The following is a 6,346-nucleotide window of genomic DNA, read 5'->3' as shown; positions in this document are numbered from 1 at the left end:
AAGCCTTTGACATACAATTTCATGAAAGAGGGCTGATCCTCAAACAAGTAGTGAAGGTCCTCATAAGCTTTGTAAAAGCTCTAGGCAAATGATTAAAGTATTTTTAGTATATAAAGTATGGAACTCTGGAAAAGCCTTCCTGAAACAGTAATGGCTAATTAGAGTCTGGAAATGTTACCCTCTTCCAGCACAGAATGTTGAATTCACCCTGCTGCTTAGCATGGCATTAAGTTGTTGGTAGAATTAGCATGGCATTTTGCCCCCAAATCTCCCAACCATCCCTGCCCCCTGGAATTTGGACTAATATACACATGAATATTTATTACATGAGTGACTGAATGAGCCAACACAAATCAACATTCATATGTGACTTTCGTATCACCTCAAACCTTGTCCTTCTTGCTGTAGTCTCTTCCTACATTCAGCTGCATGAATCATCATGTGTTAAACAATGCATCTATACATACACATGTCTGTCTATGCCTGTGTACATATGTTATGTATGAAGAGTCCGTCATGAGATGGGAGTTAGCTGACATTAAGGGTTTGCTATATGGGAGAATGGACTAGTTTCCTACAGGCACAATCCTGTACCCTATGGCCTTGATGCAGGTAAGCCTCTGAACTTGGAGGTTTACATACATCCTGTGCCAGGAACCAGGAGAGGTGACAGCGATCGCCACTGTCCCCATGCTTCATGCTGGATATCGTGTGTGGCTTGGATGTCTTCCTTGCTTAGATTGAGCTGAGCCAGGCTGCAGAACCACTTCCAGCCTCAGGGCTGCATTCTATTTTAGAGAAGCTCTTGTGGGGCACCTTCTAGGGGTGGATGTGGCAAAGTCCCAGCCAAAAATATGTCACCCACTTAAAGCTCTTCCTGCAGGTAACTATGCCCCAGGGGAAGAATTTCAGTCTTTTCGAACTGGGAAAAAAAGCTTGCACAACAGCAAGGAAATCATCAGTGGATCAACTGGTGGGGAAAAGGGAATGAGGCTATTTGCGGAATCTCAGAGAGCTGGATCGTACCCTAGAAAGCTTGGCTTTGGTGCAAAGGTTTAGATTTTGCCCAAAGGGGAGTATTATTGATACGCTGGGCAGTTATTCCTGGTTTTGAGCAAAGAGTTAACTGTGCATGTTGAGACAGAAGAAAGTCTTTCAACTCTTTGCCTGCCCCAGCAAGCCCTGCTTTTTCCCGCCTAACAATGGGAGGGCTGCACTCGGAAGGACTTGTGGTCCCTTAGGATTCCACTTGCCGCTGGAGGCGAAGGAACCAAGATCATAAGAACATGGGAAATGGTTTTGCTTGATCAAAACAAGATTCGTCTGTCAGTATTCTGCTTCTGACAGCAACCAGGCAGATGCTTGAAGAAGGAAACCATCAAAAGCGTGCCGGGGCGGGGGGGGGGGGGAGCGGTGCTCAAGAACTGCTCATTAATTAGAGACATAGTAATTCTGAGCATACATACACATTTCCCTCAGAGTAACACTCATTGAACTGACTGGGGTGTACCTCTGAGTAGACCTGTATGGGATTGCACAGGGTGTAAATCATAAATGAACCAATGTAATTAGAAAACTCAATATTGTTGTCTCCAGCTATGTGTAATATTTCTTATTAGAGACCTGGGAATGTTAAGCACACCAACCTTCACTTTAGACCTCACATTAATGTGCTGCTGGTTTCAGCACCTAGATGTATTTACTGGTAAGTGGTTCATTTCATACATACACACTCCGAACTGAAGCTTGTTTACTAAGTTCTGAAATTTATGAACATAAGCAAATATAGGAATTTGTCAGCAAAATTGGGAGATAACAAGGCATTTGGACCAGAAGTGTCAGAAATATATCAGAATCTTAATTTCTCAAGATAAGAATATGCAAAAAATGATGGACATCTTACTCTTCTCTTTTGGTGTGGGTTGAATGTAAACAGAAGGCTTAAAGGTCTGTGCTAGAAAACTAATTTGATAGACCAAACACATGTTATTTTGAGAATATTACTTGCTATGTCTAAGTGGAGGAAAGCCTAACAATAGAGGCCCTCTCATTATTGTATTTTTTATTTTTATTTTTTATTGTTATTTTAAACCACTATTCCCCCTTTCCTGCCTTGACATAGAACATAAATCTGCAAGTAAATGTTTAAGCTTTACAAAAGCTTGAAAAGGTAGTGTGTCTTCAGAAGACTAGGGCTATGTGTCATGAAATTCATGTACAGTGGTACCTTGGTTCATGAACGCTTCTGTTCGTAAAAAATTTGGTTCATGAACAGAAAGTTCGGCAAAATTTTGCCTCTGTTCGCAAACTCTGCATCGGGTGACGACCACAAACATGGTCATGTTCCTGCACGAACACAATTGTGATCGTGGCCATCTTCCCCACACGAGCACGGTCGCGATTGCCGCCATCTTCCCCGCTCGCGGTCACAGACAGACCTGTGGTCACTTGCTGCGAAGCTTTTTTGTGTGCTTTTTAGCACATACAGTACTGTACAGTATTATTCAATCCAGCATGGCTCCAAAGAAAGTGCAGAGCAAGCGTGGCGGTAAAAAGAACGTGCAGAGCGGTAATGAAGGTGACAAGAACGTGCAGAGCAAGAATGGCAAGAAGGAGGTTTTGAAGAAAATAACCATTGAATTGAAGAAGGAAATTGTAGAAAATCATGAGCATGGTATTCATGTGACTGATCTGGCCTCGGAGTACAAGATGGCAAAGTTGACTATTTTGAAGAATAAAGATGCCATCAAAGGAGCTGATGTGGCAAAAGGACTGACAATGTTAACCAAGCAGAGGACACAAGTGCTGGAAGATGTGGAAAAACTTTTGTTAGTGTAGTTGAATGCGAAACAGCTGGCAGGTGATAGCGTTAGTGAAGCTGTGATCTGTGAAAAAGCCAGGAAATTGCACAGTGATTTACTGCAAAAAAAAACCCCTCTACAAGTGCAACAAGTGTTGAATTTAAAGCCAGTAGTGGGTGGTTTGATAAATTCTGCAAGAGAAGTGGCATCCACAGTGTGATAAGACATGGTGAGGCTTCAAGTTCTGACAAGGCTGCTGCAGAAGCCTTGAAGAAAGAATTCGCAGAATTCATGAAGGCAGAAGGATACATCAAGAGTTCAACTGCGATGAAACAGGCCTCTTCTGGAAGAAGATGCCAAACAGAACCTATATCATGTGGGAGGAAAAGGCACTGGCGGGGCGCAAGCCCATGAAGGACAGATTGGCCCTTTTGCTGTGTGCGAATGCAAGCACCGACCTGAAGATTAAGCCACTACTGGTGTACCATTCCCAGACCCCTCGTGCATTCAAGAAACAGAATGTGAACAAGGCCAGACTGCCTGTCATGTGGAGGACCAATGCGAAAGCTTGGGTCACAAGGCAGTTGTTCATGGAATGGCTGCACGAGGTGTTTGCACCCAGCGTTACGAAATATCTTTCTGACAACCAACTGCCTGAAAAGTGCCTTCTTCTGATGGACAATGCCCTGGCACACGCTCCAGCCTTGGTGGATGATATGGGTGCTGAGTATGACTTCATAAAGGTCAAGTTCCTCCCCCTCAACACGACAGCTCTTCTGCAGCCCATGGACTGCAGATCTGCAACTTCAAGAAGCTATACACAAAGGTGCTCTTCAGCAGGTGTTTTAATGTCACTGAAGAGACATCTTTGACTCTGGAAGGAGTTCTGGAAGAAACATTTCAGTGTCCTCCACTGCATCAACCTCATTGACAAAGCCTGGGAAGATGTCACGTACTGGACCTTAAACTCAGCCTGGAGGAAACTGTGGCCAGAATGTGTCACTGAATGTGACTTTGAAGGGTCTGATGCACAGGTAGTGGAGGAGATTGTGTCCCTGGGCAAGAGTGTGGGTCTGGACGTCAATGGTGCAGACATAGAGGAGCTTGTTGGGGACCATGAGGAGGAGCTGATGATGGAACAACTTGCTGAATTCCAGAGTGAGCAGCAGAAGGCACTTGCTGAGGAGGATTCCTGAGGAAGAGGAAGACAGGGAGGAGGTTAGCAGTGATGTGATACAATCCATTATGAAAAATGGAATGAGTGCAGGGATTTCTTGGAGAAGCACCACCTCAACATAACTGTAACGAACAGAGTGTTGCATCTGATGAACGATAATGTGGTCTCTCATTTCTGAAAGGTTATACAGCACAGGAAAAAACAAGTGACATTAGACAGATTTTTCACCAAAATTGACCCTGTAGCTAAGAGACAAAGAAGAGAGGAAACCCCTGAAAGAGATCTCCATGTTGTCCTTATGGAGGGGGACTCTCCCTCCAAATAATAACCTCCCCGCCACCCAGGTTAGTTTTCTCTCCATACTGTACTGTACTTTGCTTCACATTTTTGTTATAAAAATATATATTTACAGAACTGATTAACCATATTTACACTGAACTTCATTGGAAAATTTGATTTGGTTCATGACCAAAATCCGTTCACGACCACATTTGTAGGGGTCGGAACAGATTAACCTTATTTACATTGAATCTTATGGGCAAATTTGACTCGGTTCACGACCAATTCGGTTTGCAACCAGAATTGTGGAACGCATTAAGTTCGTGAACTTAGGTACCACTGTACCTTTTAAACATTTGTTTTGCAAATACTCACTGGCAGTGTTGTGTACAGAGAGCAATCGCTTGCATTGCAGCATTAAAGACATTGCCTAATATTCTGCAGGTTACTTTAATGCGAAGAACAAACACACTGTGCAGCAGAACTATTGTGAGATTTAAAACTCTTTGAGACAGAATTCGAGTGGGTACAAGCAGTTTATTCCACACAAAAAGCATTTGCAAAGGCTGGCTCAATGCCTCAGTAGTCTGAGAAACAAAGAGCAATCTTTTACTGTTTACAAGAGATTTTATAAATTTCTTTCCCCGATGCTCAACACTATCCCCGCTTAGCCATTGGCTGGTTACTAAGAAGTCACAATTTTTCCCATCCACCTACATCATACTACTCTTTAATATGTTCCCCCCTCCCGCTCATACATCCCATGTTCATGCTAATGAGCCTATTATCTATGAGAGGTGTGTCATTTACTATTCATAAACTTATTACGCATGCGCAGTACCTTCTAAGAGGTCAACAAGCCAAAGTGGCCTTGAAAATTCTTATTTGATGCCAAAATGTTTCTTAAATCTTGTGGGGAGGATGAGACAATGAGAACAGGCCTTTATTCATTCTAAAAGATTCAGATTCTACACTTAAGAAGAACAATCCTTCACCCATATTTTAAAAGATACAGACTTTACACTTCCCACACTATTCAGGTGCTCAACTGGGACTGTTCAGCTTAGAAAAAGGGTAAGGAGAGACATGATGGAGGTGTTTAAAATAATGCATGTTGTGGAGAAAGTAGAGAGGGAGACATGTTTCTCCCTCTCCCATAACACTTGAACCATGGGTCATCCTGTGAAACTGAATGGTGGGACATTTAGCACAAATAAAAGGAAGTACTTCTTCACACAGTGTATACTTGAACTATGGATTCAGTGTCACAGGAAGTGGTGATGGCCGCCAACCTGGATGGCTTCCAAAAGGGACTGGGCAGATACACAGAAGAGGAAGCTCTCAGTGGCTACTAGCCCTGCTGGCCATGTGCTCCCTCCTTCACCAGAGGTGGGGTGCCTGCTCACGCCAGTTGCTGAGGGGCTGGGCAGGAGGAGGTCTCGCCCCCATCCTGCTTGAGGGATCCTGCAGGCTGCTGGTCTGCCACTCTGTGCACACAGTGCTGGACTAGATGGACTTCGGTCTATGATCCAGCATGGCTTTTCTCATGTTCCACCAACCAATCATCAGCCTCCACACACCTACCACTGCATGGTGCATCTGCTCTACATGCAGGTGATCCCAGGTTCAGTTCAGTCCAAGGATTGAAGGTAATGATATGTGGCAAGGCCAGTTGGACAGAGCAGGGAGTGGGGTACTGCACTGCCCAGATAGCCACATGACCGTCCCACAGGTAAGTTTGGGCAAAAATTTGCATGTCATGCATACACTGTAGGTTTGTTCACCATGTCTTGTGCTCGTTCAAAAAACCTTTCTGTGTGTCTGAGAATATTTTTATTTACTTGATTTATATCCCGCATTTTTCTTATGGACTCAAAGCAGTTTACATTATTCTCTTCCTCCTGCTCTCAGTCTTAGCCCCACAACAACACTGTGGGGTAGGTTGGGCTGAGAATCTAGTATTTATTTTATTTACTTATTTATTTAAAACTTTTCTAGACCACCCCATTACTGAAATTTCAGGACAATTTAACAATACAAAATGTAAAACATTTTTAAAACACAGCATTCTAAAATTCAACTAATAATA

Source organism: Varanus komodoensis, unplaced genomic scaffold (genome assembly GCF_004798865.1).
Source record: "Varanus komodoensis strain SLA01 unplaced genomic scaffold, ASM479886v1 scaffold6_2, whole genome shotgun sequence".
Taxonomy (NCBI): domain Eukaryota; kingdom Metazoa; phylum Chordata; class Lepidosauria; order Squamata; family Varanidae; genus Varanus; species Varanus komodoensis.
The sequence above is the reverse complement of the archived record's forward strand: the minus strand, read 5'-3'. Positions refer to the sequence as shown.